This window comes from Rattus norvegicus, chromosome 6, assembly GCF_021556685.1.
Source record: "Rattus norvegicus strain SHRSP/BbbUtx chromosome 6, alternate assembly SHRSP_T2T, whole genome shotgun sequence".
Lineage (NCBI taxonomy): Eukaryota > Metazoa > Chordata > Mammalia > Rodentia > Muridae > Rattus > Rattus norvegicus.
The window spans coordinates 137,391,342-137,410,744 of record NC_141539.1 but is presented as its reverse complement, the minus strand read 5'-3'; the positions used below and the strand labels follow the sequence as shown (position 1 = coordinate 137,410,744).

At 49.7% G+C, this 19,403-nt stretch overlaps 1 long non-coding RNA gene across 2 annotated transcripts; it reads right to left on the bottom strand.

The window, feature by feature from the left end:
- Positions 1-10,906: 10,906 nt before the first annotated feature.
- Positions 10,907-13,841, bottom strand: LOC148005486 (uncharacterized). Of its 2 annotated transcripts, XR_015623519.1 has the most exons (4): positions 13,598-13,841; positions 13,272-13,451; positions 12,704-12,841; positions 10,907-12,392 (listed from the first exon to the last, which is right to left on the bottom strand). It is a non-coding gene; the product is annotated as an uncharacterized LOC148005486 (long non-coding RNA). The 2 variants fall into 2 exon arrangements; XR_015623518.1 differs by lacking the exon at positions 13,598-13,841 and having other exon boundaries at positions 13,272-13,577.
- Between the last annotated feature and the right edge of the window lie 5,562 nt (positions 13,842-19,403).

The window sequence follows — 19,403 nt, the reverse complement described above, 5'->3', positions numbered from 1 at the left end:
AAGCTAGCAATTGACCCATATAGCTTAACCTTGGACTGATTAGCTGGCATTGGACACAGATCTGCAGAACCCCGCTTGGTTTGGAGCTGGGGCTGAAGCCCCCTGTTTCTTCCCTATTTCTGTTTAGCAATGGGAAGAGGGTCCAGATGTTTCCAGGAGTTTTCGACTCCTTTCATGAGGGATTCTCCAGCTTCATTTCAGTTGCTGTAACAAATATCCAGACCAAACGAACAAGCAAAAACCAACATAGAGGAGGGAAGCATGTGTTTTAGCTTCAGTTATAGTCTATCATCCAGGGAAAGGCCGAGGTGGGAACTCAAGCAGCTGGCCAGTCACATCATGTCTACAATCAAGAGCAGAGAGAGGGGGAAATACCCATGGAGCCTGCTTCTCCTTACCTCATTCTCCCCCTATGTTCTATAGTTTAGAACCAACCCTCTCCTAGGGAATAGTGCTGCCCATAGTGGGCTAGACCCATCCACATCAATTAATACTCAAAACAATCACCCAAAGACATCCTCACAGGCTAACATGATCCGGGCAGGCCTTCATGCCAGACTCCTTTCTCAGGTAATTCTAGACTGTCTGCTCTGCCTCAGTATCTGGAACATGGCTCTGGCCCAGACAGGAGCGATAAGAATCTGTGGAATGGGTATGCTTGTAAGAAAGAGGGAGAATGAATAAAAATAAAAAACAGGCATGCATTTTGCAAAGACGAATTCTTTTTCCTTTGTGGGCTTGGAAGCAGTTTTGAGATCTTTGTCCCTTGGTTGCATGCCCACCCCCATGCCCTTCCTAGAGTGTCTGCTGTTGATCTCTGTCACTGGGCTTCCTCAGGAGAGAGGATGGGTACTGTCGATTCTCCGAATCTCTAAGTTTCTGAGCATTTCCATGGCATGGGAAGGCTACCTGTGTGAGCATTAGAGTCTCCCTCTCTTCACAACACACCATTCCACCGTCCAGCTTTCTAGTTGGCTGATGAATTAGTGCTTATCTGAGCTGGCAGCACAGAAGCCCGGCCCCTAGGCCCAGTTGGTAGGCCCACCTCTCAGACATTGCTACTGGATCTGGGCTCACACAACACTCACCTGGCAGAATAAGGTGGCAAGCACTGACCCCACTCTTCGCCAAGACTGTATAGTACTTTACACACGTCTCTTAAGTGCTAAGCTTTCTCCACCCTTTTTTTTGGTGTGTTTGTGTTCTTGTGTGTGCAGGTGACCATGTGAGTGTGTGCCGCGTGTGTGCACCTGTGTGCACGTGTGTATGGATGGAGAACAGAAGTGATGGCGTTCCTCAGGAGCCATCACCTTTGTGCATGCATGTGTGAGTGCATGTATGTGCATATGGGGGAGGGCGTACACTTCCATGAGTGGAGACCAGAGCTTGTCTCCCTCTGTCACTCAACATCATATTTTTGAGTCAGAGTGTCTGAGTCTGGAATTCACTGATTGGCTAGACTGGCTGTCCATTAAACCTCTGGGCCCTGCCTATCTCACTTCCCCGCCCTGGTATTCAGACCACACCACCATGCCTGGCTTTTGACATAGTTGCCGGGGATCTAAACTCGGGTCCTGTTTGCACAGATAGCACTTTATCCACTGAACTGACACCCCAAACCTATCCTCTCCTTCTCCTATTTCCCCCCTCCCCTTCCTCCCCCCCTCCCTGCCTTCCTCCACCCCTTCCCCCGCCCATCCTCCTTTTAAGAAAAAATCTCTCACTGGGAACTGGAACTTACTGATCAGGTTGAGCTAGCTGGCCAACAAACTACTAATCTTTCTGTTTCTACCTCCCTAGTGCTGTGACCGCAAACGTGCTATCACGCTTGGCTTCTTATGTGGGTTCTAGGGGGTCAAAGTAGGATTTCAGGCTTGTAGAGGAAGCACTTCACAGACTGAGCTGTCTCCCCATCCCCAGTCAAAGTTCTGAATAAAACTGCTCGGGCTTGTTCTGAGGCAAGAGTCTACATACAATAAAGTCAGTTTCTTGACAATCAAGTAAGGGTTTCCAGGGTTTCTATGTCTCTGTGTTATCGTGTTGAATAAGGATTAATGTGTTTTTCCATAAACTGCCTGTGATGGTCACTCTTCATTATCAGCCTGGTTAGATTTAGAATCGCCCTGGGTATAAACCCTGGGTGTCCAGAAAGGTGGGAAGGCTCACCCTGACTGTGGAGGACACCGTTACATCGCTGGGATACCAGAGCTAATAAAAGAGCTGAGGGACAGAGCTAAGAGCCAGCATTCATCTCTCTCTCTCTGCTTCTTGACAGTCGCAGGCCAGCCATCCCGGACCCCTGTGGCAGCGATCTACCCTCAAACCGAGAGGGCAAACAAACCCTTCCTCTAGTTCCCTTTGCTGGGTATTTTATTACACCAATGAGAAATGTCACCAGCATATTGCCTGTTTCATCAAATGTTCCACATTTATTAATGGAAGATGTTCATGATACTGATTTATGTTTCTCGTCTTACGTTTTATGTCAATAAGCCCCACACTTTCTCACTGCTACCACCTGTGTGTGTCTTCCCATGTTTTCTTTGCGTTTCCAAGTGCATGTGCGTGTGGAGTGTACTGCATGCTTGTTTGAGTACGGGGTTGGGTGTGGACACGCGTGAGTGTGTTTGTGGGAGCCCGAGGTTGATTTCAGGCATCTGCCTCGGGTGTCCTCTACCTTATCCACTGAAGCAAGGTCACCACTGTCTGGACCCCAGAGCTCACAGGTGTGGTCAGCCAGCTTACTCCTGTCTCTGTCTTTTAAACTCTGAAATTACAGGAAGGCCCCTATGTTGTGGTTTGCCCTGAAGTTATCTGTATTTTGATACTAATTCCACTGCCCCAAGGACCGCTGCCTAGTCACACACTCAGGAATCAGATGACTTCACCAGAATCTTCTCCCCACTGAATTTGTAAAGTACAGGTGAGGGGCAGGTACAGACAGGATAGAAGGAGGCCTGTCATTGGAGAAGGAAGGATGGGTGGGAGAGAAGTTTGAAGGAAGAGGAGGAGACTAGAACAGAAAGGAAGAGACAGGAGGGAGAGAGAAGGGGAGAAGCCGTAGCAGAACAGTGGAGGCTGATCTCGCTCTGTGTACTTACAGGTAGTTATCAATGTTCCTAAGGGATGGTTGGTACCGGGCTTTGTATGTGTAAGTGGGCAATTATAGCTTATCAATTGGATCTAAGATTATTGTGTTGTGTGTTCTTTTATGTGAGGGTTTGAGTGTAGGAATGTGTGCGGCAGCTGGAGACACTGGGCCGCCGAGGCGAAGTTGGGATGTGTTTCCGCCAAGATATCTAGCAGATATCTTGGGGCACCGCGGTGCAGGACCTAGTGGGGGTAAAAGACACCAATTTTTTTTATTTTTATATATTTACAACAACACCCCCATGTCCACATAACCTTGGGTGGATTCTGGAATCTGAACTCTGGCCTCAAGGGTTTCTAGCAAGCACTTTACCATGGTTTACAAACAAAAATGGCGCACACATGTGGAAGACATCGTGGTATTTTGATTGGTGTATGTGTTGCAGGAAAAGTCAACCAAGCTAAATGGCATGCTGCCTCCACCCTGGTGCATTGTGGGAGAATGTCTCAAATCTATTTTCTTGGCAATTTTGAGATACACAGTAATCTGCAAAAGGCAGTTAACGTTCCTGTCCCTGTGCCGGCCATCCCCAGGATAAATTTGTTCAGCAATTCGTTCCATTTCAATGTCTGAGCTTGTTTTGACCTCCTTCCTCTCTCCTTGGTCCCCTCTTCTCAGTTTATTGAGCTAGATGCTTAGCACATTAATTCTCAGGCCCTTTTCCTTTCTAGTTGAACTATTTAAACCGATTGAATTTTCCCACGTGCCATTTTCGGCTAACCCAGCAAGTTCTACTACTAAGCACTTGATCATCATTATTTCAAAATTCCAGCTCCTCCCTGTGTCTTCTCTCGCTAAGAGACTGTTTGTTTTGTGAACTTCCGGGTATCTCCAGTTGTGTCCTTGTCACTGGATCTCACCTGGCCTTGTTCCAGGAAACACACACATTGTACAGTTTGGCACCTTCGAGTGGCTTCATCACATAGATTGCTCCAGGACCCTCAATCAGTCTCCAAGACGACAACTTGCTGGGCTGGTGAGGTGGCTGGGCAGCTAAGATGGTTACTCACTCCCGGGGACCCAAGTTTGATTCCTGCCTCCCACACAGCTGCTCACAACCAACCATCTATAACTCTAGTCCCAGGGGATCCAACTCCCTCTTCTAATCTCCTTGGGCACTGTGTACACAGACATACCTGCAGATAAAACACCCATATACATAACATGAATAATAGATATTTTAAAGTGGTACTTGCCTTCGGGGTCAGAGTCAAGGATTCGTGTCCTATGGAGATGCCTCCCTGGTCCCTGCTGTCCAGAGTCTCAGCAGCCACAAAACTGAGGAAATCTGGGCAGCTGTGAGGGAGGGGAGGAGTCACCAGAGCCTCCTAGTCTCAGGGATGATAAGGAAGGCAGAGCTGTGACCCAGGCGGAATCCAGGAAGTCTCCCAGAAGAGGTGACATCTAAGCTGCCACTGGGAGGATGCCCACTGAGTCCCACCTGCTGCAGGTAATGGAAGGAAGCAAGGATCAGCCAGGGCCTGTGAGTGAGGGCGGGTTCTTCTGCAAGAGCTTCCTGGCTGTTACACAGCATTGCCCTCTTTACCGTCCAAGCATGGGGCTGTGGGCACAGGTGTCCTTTGTACTGAGGTGAGAGCCAGCTCAGGGACCCCTGCAGACATTCAAATCCTCAGATGATCTAGTCCCCTGCATAAAGTGGCAGTGGAGCGTCTGCCGAGCCCTCTCCCTCCCAATTACCTCGTGTCTGGATTTCTAACAGGGCCTAATGCAGCTAACTGCTGTGTAAGTGGTTGTTACTGCTGCGTTCTCCAGGGAATAATGACAGGGAAAATCCTGTGTTCAGTGCAGATGTAAATTTTTTTTTAAGTATTTTTTGGTCCACTGGTTGAATGAGGATAGCTGACTGTTTTATCACGTGTGGGCGGGGAAAGGGAAGCAAGGGACAGCTACTTCACCAACTCAAAGTTGTTCAAGTGTAAAGGGGCGCGGTCAGGATGGCGACCCAGGAGGGCCCCCAGCCTCTCCCCAATGGGACAGAGTTCCGCTCTCCCACAAAGTGGGGCTTATAATGACCCTTGTGACAGAGGCTAGTAGGAATAGGGACCTGATGGTCTGTGGGATGAAGTCATAACACTCGGCCCTTGCTCTGGCTGGAAATGATCTGGAAATGAATGCTTCTATAGGGACAGACCAGGCTAGCCACCCGGGTGGCTCTCTATGACGTCAGTTGAACTGTGGCACCTTTCACACGTGAGGAGACGAATCCTGAGTTAGGCAGCATTTCCTAAGTGACCTGAGATGGCCCCTGGTTGTTCCTTGTGACCTGAGCAGAGGTTGTGTCCTTGTTCGGTCCAGACACTGAACACCTGACAGCATAGCCTATGACCGTGGATTTCACGGTCACAACCCTTCAACCTTAGGGGCACCAAGGCCAGTTCTGTGCTTACGGTATGTGTCTGGAATGGCCTAGTGTGGCCAAATTAAAAACACATCATAAGGCTATCTTCTGTGTCTGTCTCCCATGACATCTCCACTCATAGCTGGCAGACCGGGTTTTGCTTGCTGTGTTACATGGGACTGGTGCAGGAGAGTGATCCTGGAGATGAGAGGCTGAAGTAGGGTGGGGACTTCCAGGGAGCTGGGAGAAATGTTCTAGGGACAGCCATGTGTCTGGTTACTTTGGGCCACTGGAGTTAGGAAGGTGTCATCCCTGGGAAGTAGAACTGCTCTGTTCAGAAGTCAGCTGGATTTACCAGGTTCTGGGGTCTGGGCAGATCCCCAGGAGCCACCAGGACAGTGGGGGAGGGGCAGTAAGAGCCCAGGGTCCAGACTTTGGCTCGAGTGCTCTGCCTGTAGAGGGACATCTCCTGCTGCTCATTTCTTTCTTTCTTTTTTTTTTTTTTGTTCTTTTTTTCGGAGCTGGGGACCGAACACAGGGCCTTGCGCTTCCTAGGCAAGCGCTCTACCACTGAGCTAAATCCCCAACCCCCTGCTGCTCATTTCTCATTCTGTTCATGTGGCCTTTGTCCTGAGAGCAGCCTCGCACGTCCTCTGCAGACCGGTCACTCTCGGAACAATTTCCCCAGCACTCAGTAAACATTCAAGAATCTACGTCCTGGTCCCTGTCACTGTCCCAGCTAGCCGGCCCAGTCCCTCCCCAGTAGGGCCCAACAGATTCAGAGTAGTAGGAAGGGGGAAGATGGCCACACTAGCTGTGTGGGATTGCTGAAGGGCACGGTGGACATCAAGTGGGGAGAAAAGGGTAAGTCTGCAGCCCATCCTTTCATCTCTCCGGCTCCTGTGAAAGGGGAGGTCCTCCCGCCACACCAGTCCCCAGGCAATGCTCTCTGAGGAGCTGAAGACAGGAACAAGGAACAGAAAGGAAGGAAATAAAGAACAGCCACCCCCAGATCCATGGAGGTCTCAGACAGAAAGGCTATTCCCCCCTCCTCCTCAAAGGGCCACACAGATAGCATGGGTCCTCTAAACACAGGGACGGAGCTGGAAACCTGTCTCCCCATGTGGATGTCGCCGTGACTGGCTGACCCAGAAACATCTCCAAGGCCTTATCAGGCTTCCAAACACTCCTAACCGATATGGGAGGTCCCCCTAAGAGGGGAGGACACGGCACGGAGGAAAGGGGCTCGGAGAGTTTGATGAGAATGTCAGGATGCTGTCCTCTGTGACTAGAGCATCTGGGGAAGAGTGTCCATGAATCTAGGCCTCATCTATGCAACAAAAAACTGCATGTCTCTCTCTGTTTCTGTCTCTGTGTCTCCGTGTTCGTGTCTCTGTCTCTCTCCTCTCCATTGTCCTCCCCCCCTCCCTCCCTCTTCCCTTCTCTGTCTTTCCCTCCTTGGAAATGGAAGAAAGCAAGCGAGAAGTTTTTCCTCAACTGATCCTCACGGGGGAGGTGACACACTGTCTCAGTCAGGGTTTTACTGCAATGAACAGACACCATGACCAAGGCAAGTCTTATAAAGGACGACATTTAATTGGGGCTGGCTAACAGGTTCAGAGGTTCAGTCCATTATCATCAAGGCGGGAACATGGCAGCATCCAGGCAGGCATGGTGCAGGAGGAACTGAGTTCTACATCTTCATCTGAAGGCTGCCTGCAGAATACTGGCTTCCAGGCAGCTAGGATGAGTCTTAAGCCCATGCCCACGGTGACACACCTGCTCCGACAAGGCCACACCCACTCCAACAAGGCCACACCCACTCCAATAAGGCCACACCTCCTAGTAGCACCACTCCTTAGCCCAAGCAAATACAAACCATCACATGCCTCATTCAAGACTGGAGGATGGAAGGCCACCTACAGGTGATATATATGCAGGTCACAAGGACCACAAAGCAGCCAGCCTGCCCCGGGGAACCGAGAACGAGGGGCCACTGGCCCTTGTCCCAGCTCCGGCTACATAGTGTGATGGAAGAGGATTGGTCCTGCATTGGTCATCCAAATACCTAGCAGAATAGTGTAAGGGAGGAGACGCTTGCTCTCACTCATGGTTCAGGGGACTTGGGTGGCCCAGCTGCAGAAGCCACAGAGACAACAATGGCTGCATCTGCAGCAGGAACATGAAGCAATACACTTCAGAAGACACAGACAGGATGGCACAAGGCCAGACTAGGCACAGGCATAACCTTCAAAACAGTCCTGCCCCTCTCCTCTCCCAGCTCTGCTTCCGGTGTTGTCTGGGTTCTGCAAGGACTCCACACCACCAGAGTGAGGGCTGAGGCACACTGGGAGGTGGAAGTGCCCGGAGCTGGCCAGTGGAGGAGCCCTCAGCATCAAGGTTACTTTCCAGTGTGTAAGAGGAGATCCTGAGTCTTGCAGGATGTAGGTGGGCCATCATCTCAGGCACCTCCCATGACTGTGGACGCCCTGAATCAGGCATAGAGGGTCATCACGCATGTAGACATCGTGAGTGGAAGAGGCTGAAAGTCAGACCGTAGCCGAGCTAAGGGCTGAGCTCTGAGCTGTGCCTGGAGTGAGTCCAGCCCGGAGCGAGCCTGCCCAGTCAACACCTGTTGCCTCCCTTCGTGTCTTCCTTTCCTACCAGCCAACTATACCTGATACGTGTCTGTCTGTGGGTACAGCCAGCCCTCCTCTCACCCACGTGGGTTTTCTATAATCCAAGTCATTTGAAACACGGACAATATTTTAACTCAGCTCTACCGCCATTACGGATTCATTTGACATTCAGTGTGCAGCCACAATGAATTTCCTGGGTACTCAATGTCACGTCTTTCCACGAGAGCCAGCCGGTGTCATTACCATGCACAGCGGTGTCCCCGGCTGCTCCCCAGCAGACTCTGGACTCACTGAAGGCCAATGAACACCCTAAGGGCCTAGGCCATTCTACCCACCCACACTGCCGCTGTCCACTGAGAGAACCTACTGGGGCTGCTGGAGAATGGGAAGTGTGGCATGGCTTCCCATGGGGCCAGGATCCTAGGCGTTCCACGTGATTTAACGGTCCACGTAGAGCTGGGACAGTCACCTTTACAGCAGTTCACAGACCTTGCAGATTCCCTCTGCTGGCCTGACCCGTGTCCTGTGCTGAGTGCCCCGATTCCCTCTCAGCAGAGCCATGGTGTCCCCTCCCTCGTCTTTCAGAACCAAGCTGGGTCTCAGGCTACCCTGCGGAAGGATGCAGATTGAGCATGCTACTTGTGCTCCTCTGGCCTGAGCATGCGCCTTGGGCTCTTCTGGTGTGAGCGTGCTCCTTGGGCTCCTCTGACATCGGCTCTTCTAGCCCAGAGCCTGCAGGAAGCACAGAGTTCTGCCACGTGGCCGTGAGATGGGTATCCCAGGACCTCCCACAAGCAGGACATGCAGATTTAGGACAATTCAAAGAGGTGGTTCTGTCCTGCCTATGGGTAAACAGTGGGATTGCAAAGGTGGCCAGCCCCAGATAACGATGCTGGGCATCTGCCCGCATCTACACACCACCCTAGGTCCCATTCCCATCCTCCGCTCTCCTCCAAGCCTCTGCACTGGCAAAACCACCACCATCAAACTGTTCGGTCTGGTCCTCCCCATTAGCGCTGGCCTTCCCAACCCCATTAGTGTAGGCTGACACTGCCTTGCCACGTGAGGTTAACTGTTAGATAGGCAGGGCTCTTTTCTTCATGTGTAGATGGGAAGCTTGAGAGAGGGAAGGCTGTAGGGGCAACAAGGCCAGGAAGGAGCAGCGGAGCAGGCGCACGCTAGGCAGGGAGTCTCATGGGAAGAGTCTGCTCAGATAAGAGAGTCTACCCGAGAACCAACTGCTGACCTTGATATAGGCTTGGAAGTCCTAACCCCCACTCTCCTCCTGGGTTGAGTTAGCTGCTTTCCTTGTTGTGGCAATCTATCTGACAAGAACAACTCAAGGAAGAAGGGCTTGCCGCAGCTGGAGGAGACACGCCAGCCCCTGTTGAAGAGTCAGTCAGCAGGAGCAAGAGGCGGCCATGTTGAGTCCACAGTCCGGAAGCAGAGTCGTGCATGCTGGCATTCCGCTGGATCCCTCCTTTTCTTCTGTTGTGCAGTTTGGAACCTGGCCATGCATATAAGGCCATCCTGTCACGGATGTCTTCCTCCTTTAATTAATGCCCCCAGGAGACACCCTCACAGACACACCCAAAGGTGTGTCTATCTAATCCCTTAACTGTTTTTTAATTTAATTTAATTAGATTGACAGTTCAAATTAAACCAGGTCTGGGGCAGGGGTGAGAGTCTTCAGCCCAGACATCTGAGAAGCCAGGAAGTTGGGACCTGGTTTACTAAACCAGGAGTGTGGCAGATCCAGGGTGGAGCAAACACCTTACTTCTCTGGGTGTAGAGTTGGATCCCTTCCTTGCCAGGTCTACACTGCCCTTGGGTAGTAACTTGTTTGACTTTAAGGGTAGGAAAGACATCTGGAAGTTCTGAGGCCAGGTTCGGACAAGCCTGTGGCTTTTGTTTGGCTGACCAGAGACAGCAGCCCTGAGGGGCAGATCATGTGGAAGATGTCTGTTCCCTTGACCCAAGGAGAGCAGCTAGGCATACTGGGTAGTGAGGAGAGACCACCAGTCCAAGGCCCCCAGCATGAACAGAGCTACCACCTTGGACATGGTGGCCAAAGCAGATGCCACATGGGGCCAGAAGCCCTCGATATGAGCCTTTCCAAATGTCCAGCCCACAAAACCCCCAGGGAAATAAAAGGAGGAACTTAACCACCATCTGTAGGTTAACTCATCCTTTAGGTACGAAGCTCAGTGATGACAGAGAATGTGACTGGGTGCCCGGAAGTGAGCTACCACTGTAACAAGTGCGTCCGGCCTGTGTCATCACACCGTGCGCCCAGATAAACTCAGAAGGTGACAAATGTGAGACTGGAACCAATGAAATTCATAGAAGAGAGCCTCAGGAGGCAGCCTGGGGCGTGGCTTCGCAGGTGGGAGACTGAGGTAACACACAGTTACAAGTGAGTGAGGAGCATCAGGACAAAAGGCTCCTGCACCCCTCAGGAAACAGCCACAGGATGAAGAGGCCATTGTGGATTCAGAGGACTCCTTACATTGGATGTATGCATTTATGTGTGTGTGTGTGTGTGTGTGTGTGTGTGTGTGTGTGTGTGTGTGTGTGTGTGTTGCAAGACTGGTCAGGACATGGGAGGTCAGTCCTTCTGTCCTCTGTGTGTCCTAGCAAACAAGCTCAAGGTAGGCAGCGAGTGACTTCACCGGCTGAGCCTTCTGAACAGGCCTGGAGAGCGGAGTTGAAAGCCAGACATCACTTAAGACCAAAATAAATACGGTCAATACAACAGAAAGGAGACACAAATTTTACCGAAAAAAAGTGGGCAGAGGACCCAAAAGGGCAGATTTCAAAAGACAGATGAATGCCAATAAGTACACAAGAAAATGCTCAGCACTGTCAGCAGTCAGGGAGGGCAGTGACAGCCCCAACCACATGGGGACATTGCTTGTTAGAAGGGCCCTGCCACCAAGTCTGAATATAGTAAGAGCCAGCTAGGACAGGTGATACAAATAGAATCTGATGGCTCCTTTTCAAAGACGCCTGGAGTTAGCTTCAATTCCGCTAAAAAACGAACCGAAAGCAGCAGACCCCCAGGAAAGCCAGCAGACCCCGGGAAAGCCAGCTAATTTACCCATTCCCCAACACACACACACCCAAACTGGAAGTTAAAGTGGAAAAGTACAGTCACGCTTGCCTAAAAGGTCATGCTCCTGAAAAGCTTAGGGCTGGAGAGATGGCTCAGCGCTGACTGCTCTTCCAGAGGTCCTGAGTTCAAGTCCCAGCAACTGCATGGTGGCTCATAATGTCTGATGCCTTCTTCTGGTGTCTGTGATGACAAAGCTTTCATGTATATTAAATACATAATAAATAATCAAACAAACAAATAATAAATATTTAAAAATGGACAGAGCCATGCAGAGATTTTGTTGAGCAAAGGTTTGAGGTGACAGAGGCAAATCTAAGTTCTGAGGGATGGGTAAGGCTACTTTTGTACAGGGAGGAAAGGCCATGGGTCTGGAGTTGAAGATTTTCTGTGCTCTGAGTCAGGCAGGAATCCTGTTCACAACAGACTTTGCAAAGTCATAAAATGCTCGACCACAGTTTCACCACTCTGAGACTCCAAAGCTCTTCTTATGAAAGGAGAGCACACTTTTATTATGAAGTGAGGACCAGTGTTCCTCACCTGCGGACCACCATGGTATTGTAGGCTTCTCCAAATGTGTAACAGAACTGTTAAGTAATGTAGCAATTCCACTCCCTGTTATATCTGACAGAAATGCAGTCAGCATGTGGAAGAGAACCCACACTAGGAACCAACCTATCCATAGCGGAGTGGATGAGGAAACTGTGGTATATATGCTGGTGATGAACTATTATTCAGCCTTTAAAAAAATAAAAAGACAAGGTTCTCCTTTGCAAGGCTGCGGCGAGTAGACTGGAAGGGCGCTGTGAGTGGACCGGAAGGGCACGATGCTAACTGCAATAAGCCAGACAAAGAATCAAGAACACGTCAGGATCTCTCCTAGATGTGAGAACTGAGTTTCTACACAGAATTAGAGGAAGGAGAGGGCTGGGAGTGGGGAGAAGGGCCATGGGTACAAAGCTACAGTTAAGGAGGGTGTACTGTCCAGAGCCACAGCACAGAGGGAAACTGGTTCCTGACTCCCGCGATGTATTGAGTGTGAGTCTCTGTAGCTCAGGTTCCTGGCACGGACAGAAATGGAGGGCAGAGGGCGAGTTGGTAGTCACTGGTTTGGCTGTGAAGATGGCTTTTCTGTGAATAAACACACAGAGCATGGCTTCCTTAGCTTTGCTGGTTGTGATGTGTGCTTTTGGTGATATTAAGGAAGGGTCTCCCTGCTTGGTCTTTGAAATTCACTAGACTGTGAGTGAACAGGCGGCACTTGCTAGGTGACAATCTGCTGACAAAGGGAGCTGAAGACTTGGACATAGAGAGGTAGGAGGGTGGAGAAGGAGGCTCTGGACTGAGGAGTCCAAGCAGACTCCAAGAACCAGAGACCGGTGCATTCTGGGATTTTCACCCTAATATCAAGGTCTTCCCAGCCTTCTCTGAGGTACGCCTACCTCACAGATCCAGAGCGATGATTCTGTCCCCGTGTGGCTCAGGCCACTTTGTGAGTCCCAGGTAGAATTTAGGCTCTCTGTATGGGGTGTCTTGGTGGCATCTTGGTGTAGAGCCTGGGCAGGATAGGCCAGAGCATTCTGCAGAAATTGAGATGTAAGCTGGGGGCATGCAGATCTGTGGGCAGGAGCAGGAAGGTGCCAGGGGTAGAGAGGGCGCTACCTCAGATTCATAGAGGACGTGTCTGAGGGAGAGTTGGAGAATGGTGTCTTATCTAGCCAAAGCCAGCTTAAGGAACCCCAAGAAAAAGGAGAGCAAGCTGAGGGTGGAGCCTCATGTAGGGGGTCAGTAATAGGGCTTTTGCTGGGCTCTCTCCCACACCCCAGCCCCGCCCCCGCCCCAGCCCCACCCCTATTCCCAGCTCCACCCCCATCCCAGCTCCACCCCCAGTCCACCTCAGCTCCAGCCGCACCCCCACGCCCACCCAAGCTCCACCCCCACCCCCACCCCCACCCCACCCAAGCTCCACCCCCCAGCCCCACCCCCAAAGCAAGCGGCCATCCAGCATACCACACTTCAGAGGGACAGGAAGTGTGACCCTGAGATCCAAGACATTCCAGAGAGCGAGAGAGAGGCCAGGACCAGGAAGCCACACAGCAGCCCTCGGCTTGCATCTCCCTCTCTCCTTCCTGCTCCCTGAGGCCATGCAGCATCTCCTGCCTGTGCAGAGGGATCCTGGTTTGTAGCTGGCTGGTGCAGGAATGAGATTTGGAAAAGCAATGGCCACGTGGCTCCCAGTGACCCTCTGTTACTTGCCCAGGCACAGTAGTGCCGAGTGTGCTGGACTCGTGGACAAAGATTCCCACTGCAGCCATGAGGACCGGATGTAGAGGTACCTTGACATCTGGCAGTTGCCTAGCAACTGTAATGAGTCCCAGTGACAGAGGATCTTCAGGTGGAAGGGTAGTCTGAGGGCTAGCGAGGACCATGTGCCCCTCCTGTCCCTACTCTGCTAGCCTCCGCTGCCAGCCCCGCGGATAGGAGCATTGGGGCTCCACGGCCCATTGGCGAGTCAATGGGCCTCGCCCAGCTCCCCACCCTAGGCAGCTGCTGAACAGTCAGCCTGTTGCCCCAGCATGTTGACACACACAGCCTTATTACCTGGCTAATTAGAGCCCAGAGGATTGCCCAGCCCCCACTTTCACCCTCGGTCCCTGCAAGCAGCTGCCTAGGCTGCTGGGAAGGCTGTGTCCACCAGTCTTACAACCGAGGTGCATTCCGAACCACCATGTTTCCTCATGTCCTGAGGTCTCACAGCTGCTTCCTTACCCTGGACCCACCCACCAGGGTGGATTTCTTCACACCTACTCCGCACCTAACAGCACAAGATCTCCTCAATGGAGTTCTCTAAATCTCAGCATGCCACGTGTCCCCCCAAACTCCCCAGAGCCTAGGTTTTCTCATCAGGGAAGTGAGCACAGTAATTGTCGCCGTCCTGGTTCATCAATGAAAACCAGGAATGTCATCTCGAGCCATCTAGCCCCTGGGGACTCAGACAGGCCTTTGTAAAACTTGACTTTCCCTGACCTGAATTCCGGATCTCCTCAGCTCTGACAGTGTCCAATAAATAACTCCACGCTCCATGAGTGATGGCAAAACCCAGAACAGCTTTAATTTTGCGGAGCGATAAATTAACGGCAATGTTGGCCTCGTGTGCACGATTAAACTCTTTTTTTTTATAGCATTTCGTTGCTTTACGACTGGGGGGCCTGCACCTCTCGGAATTCTTGGCAGGGTCCTCTGTAGTCAGGTGGACCTTCCAGGCCTGAACCCAGGTGGTGAGGCTGCTGCCACTTGTGCCCTTGGGAATCCCAGACCTGAGCAGGTGGCTCTAGGGCCCAGAGCTAGGCTGCCATGCACTCCTCCAGCCCAGAGGTGGCGCTGCAGGCAACTTCAAGGAAGTAGCCCGGTGTGTGTGTGTGTGTGTGTGTGTGTGTGTGTGTGAGAGAGAGAGAGAGAGACAGAGACAGAGACAGAGACAGAGATACAGAGACACAGAGAGACAGAGAGACAGAGACAGAGAGACAGAGAGACCCCAGCTTTGGAATTTGCATCTTGTTCTTTTTGTTTTCTCCTCCTTCCTGGCCTTTCCATGAGTTCACGTTGTCCGTCGCATGCATCCCCTTTTCCACTTGTCTGGATTATACAATGAGCGTTTATATTCTTTTCATGGTTGCTTTGATCTGAATGTTTGTGCCACCAAAGCTCACTGGTTACAATGCCATGCCCAGTTCAATGGTCTCAAGGGATGGGGCCTTAAGGCATGATTAGCACCATTTTAAAAGGCCAGAGGGACTCCTTGCTTCCTCTAGGTGAGGACACAGTGCCACTTATGAAGAACTGGCCTTATCAGACTCAGAATCTTCACACCCTCCAACCTCTAGATATTCATAAACAGTGCATTTATGCTGTTTATGAAGGTCAAGTCCGTAGCAGCCCAAATACACCCAGGCAGTGCTCGCTGGTGCATTTTGATGTGTTTATTTACAAGGTAAGAAACTAACCAAAGTTCCCACCTGGTTCAGTAAAGCAAGGAGATAAATAATCATGCGGGAGAGGGGCATGGTGTAGGGGTTGGGGACATACTGTCAGTGTCCTCTCCTGATAGGTTCATTTAAGTAGACGAAAACAGCACATCGTTCGAACCAATGCAAGAGCTTACTCAGTCTGCAACATGCAAAATCAGCATCTGCAGTCCAGTTGCACATCCTCACAGCAACCACAGTTGGAAATTATGCTGTTCACAGAAACAACCAAGAGTACTAAATATTTAGGACTAAAACCAACAATAAATGTGTGATTATTTTATGGGAAAGTTATTTTTTAAAGCCTTTACTGAAAGACATTAAATAAAACCCAAATAAAGGAAGAACCAGGCCATAGTGTGCTGGGCTGGAAAGAGGGGTTAAGGCAGCCCACAGCCACCTCTAAGTCCAGCTCCAGGCAATCTGACTCCCTCTTGTGGTCGCCACGGGCATCTACACATCCTTTCACATACCCACAGACACCTACACACAATTCAAAAATAAAGTGAATATTAGTAAAAGAAATGTAACGTGTATTTCATAGTGTTCGTTTTTCTGAAAGTGATCTAAAAACTTAATAAAGAGGTTAAAAAACAAAAAAAAATTCTTTCCAGGGAGATTATTAAGTGGATTTTTGTTTATGTATAAGGTCAAAGGCTTGATATTAGCCAAGAGAGTCTTAGAGAAGAAGCATGATCTGGGCCCTGTGCCACCCCATTCAGATTGGAAAGTGAGGTTGTGTGACACAGAAAGAATCTGTCTGTAGGAACTGAACGTGAAACTGGTGATGAAATAAACAGAACAGACAGGATTTTGTAATAAGATGCCTTCAGTAAGAAATAGCAAAAACGAACCCCAAACTTAGAAGTCAATTCTAAAAGATTGAACACATAAACAAAACCACAAGCTAAGGAAGTAACCTGGTTTGCTGGCACAGGCCTTTGATCCCAGCACTCAGGAGGCAGGGGCAGGCCGATCTCTGAGTTAGAGGCCAGCTCATTCTACAGAGTGAATTCCAGCACAACCCTACATAGACCGACCCTGTCTTAAAAACACAAAGTTTCAAAACAGAAAAGCGAACAGGTGCGGTTTGCTCTGTTGCATTGAAATTCCAAAAGCTGGCCCTCAAGACCTAACTGCCCCCAAGGAAGAGAAAATCCACACAAACATCAAGTAATGCTATGTGACCTTGCTCCTTAACTTAAAACTATTGGTTAAATAAAGATGCTGTGTGCCTATAGCTGGGCAGAAGAGAGATAGGTTCCCAGGCTTGGGGTCTGAGGGGAGATCACGAGGGAGAGAAGAGAGAAGGTGGAGGGAGGAGAAGACGCCATGGGTTAAGTGAGTCATGAGAACATGGCCGTGAGGGCTGGCCGGCTGGAGTTAAGAGCAGCCCAGACGGAACATGGCAAGTTATAATTCAGGGTTATTGATGAGGACATAGATTCTAACAGCTCAGAGGGCAGATAACCTGCCCAGCTTTAGTGCATTAAAGTCTTATTAAAAATATAAAAGTTGTGTGTCCTTTATCTGGGAACTGAACGATCAAAGGCGGGGTAGAAACCTCCAATTCCGATGAAATATTTACTACAGAACCAAACGACAGCAAAAGCCCAGAAAGGCCAGAAAGGAGCTAACCGTAAAGGAAAGATAGTAGCAAAGGCAACTTCATCGAAACTAAGACATTCAGTTCAGAAAGGAAACTGTTTAAATTGTGAAAAGCAAAACCACAGCTTGAAAGAACACAGCTGATGGGGACAAGCAGGTGGATATACAAAAGAATACACCATTTCAGAAGACAAAGGCGCCTGCTAGGGAAGGGTGCAGAAACCCGAGGAGGCCCTTCACAGGAGAGGTAGGGGCTCTCAGGTACAGAGGTGCCAGCCAGGGAGTTCTGACATAGCCTGAGCAAATGCACACCACCTCCCTCCAAACTCCCGCCCTAATGACAAGAGCCAGGTTTTCTAAAAGCGATGGAGCCTTGGGAGAGCAGACTGGAGCAGGGAAGAAGATGCATTATCCACAACAGACCAAGCCGTAAACAACAAACAGGAAACAGAGAAAACAAACACAGGATTTTGGAAGCCGAGGAGAAACAGATCGGGGAATCTGCCTGAGCAGACTTGAGAAAGACAAATCCTGAGCCAGGAAGGAAAAACTGCGAACACGCCTGATTTGTTCCCAAGAATATTTAACAGGAAGAAGCTGGCAGCCCCAGGTGTCTCTAGGACTAGGGAGGGGAGGTGGTGACAGAGCTGGCTACGGAGTGGCATGGAACGCAGGACAGAACAGCCGTGAGTGAGGCCACATCACCACGGGACCAAGAAATCTAAGTCCCACTTGCAGACTCTGGGCCGGGGGCTGGGAAGAAGTGCAAATTGTCTGATCACTCCAGAAAATAACCGGTGGTTTCGAGAGGTGAGTAAATTTATGTTCCGTGTGATCCAGCAATTTTATTCTTGGCCGTTCACACACTCCCCACTCCAAATTAGAAGCTAGCTCCACATCCCAATTTGTACACTACGGTTTACTACAGTTTTATCTAATAGCCCTAAACCTTCTGTAAGCCAGGAAATCTCCCTAGGATGGTCAAATAAACTATGGTCCGTGCTCACCACGGAGCACGGCACACGGAAGGGAAAGGCTGCTGGTGTGTTCAGTAGCTTGGGAGTTCACGTGGGAACAGCTCTCACACTCACAGAAAAGCCTCTGCCTCAGAAGGTGGTGACTCTGAGACAGGAGAACACCGGAGAGGACTTCTCCACTCTAAAGTAAACTGATTTCCACCCCTCCTCGGCACTCCCAAGCCTGAACAAGCCTGGGAAAGACCAGCACATGATTATATTTCATTACAACACTTTTAGTACTTGTGAATTTCGATTTTTAAAATATACTTGTGTTCCGTACTATATAATTTACTAGACGGGGCTACGTTAAATTGAACTGTACCCTGCTCTGAAAAGATAAAATTCAGAATGCTCCCAAATAGGAAACATTTTGAACACTAATACAACATTTAAAAAAGTTTTCATGTTGCAGATGCTTAACCTGTAACTTCTATGCAAATGTTATGCAAATGAAGAGGATATGAACCTAGCGCTTCTGGTCCTAAGCACTTTGGATAAGGGTTACTCGGCAACATGAAAGTGAGACAAAATTATTTTCAAATACGCATTTCTCAAAGATAATTGCCTCCCGTGTGCCCCTCCCTAATTAGCCAGCTTTGGAAATGTTCCGTAAGATTAGGAAGTAGATGAGGAAGGTACGGGATCCTTTACGGGAGGAAATGCATCCACCTGCACGGTGGTGAGGGGAGATGCTTGGGCTGAGCTGGAAGCCACCTCCCAGGAACCAGCAGACCAAGGCGGCCATCACCAGTCTCCTGTTGGTGACCCACCTTTTATTTTTAGAAAGCCACAGGAAAGCTCCCTCTAAGCAAAGAGCCAATCAACAAAGAAAAAGACCGAAGGAGACACAGAGACCAGGGAGCCTGCCCTGTTGGTGAGAAGAGTGGGCAGAGGGACCCAGAGTGAAGAAAATAGGCAGCTCACGCCAGAAGAGACGAAAGTCCGCAGAGACCGGTGAGGAAGACAGGCTACCATGAAAGGCACTGGAGGAGTAAGCATCAAGTGGGGGCAGGGGCTCGAAAAGCAAGGCAATTGCTAGCTTCAGGAAACACAAAAGGCAAAAAGGAAACACAACTGGACTACACTGTTGGATTGGGTTGTGAATGAAGTGTAGATGAGGAGTAAACATGGAAAAATTATTCATAAATAAATGTAATGTACCCACGTTGAGAAAACACAGAGGAAACAAAGAATATAAACACAACGTTTTTGTTCTACTATACTGGGGAATTTTTAAATTATGTCTCCTTAATTTAGAAGGTAGCCATATAGAAAAAGCTGCTATAACTGTGTGGATGTGCGAATGCCCAAAATAAAATATTTTAAAAACTACAGAACGTTGATTCTGGAAAGGAGAGTGGAGGAGCCCAGGGAAGACCCACGGGTAATTCTGTCTCATTACAGCACTTTCGGTGCTTGTGAATTGTGATTTTTTAAAAACATACTTATTTTCAGTAATATATACTTTACTAGACAGGACTATGTTAAAC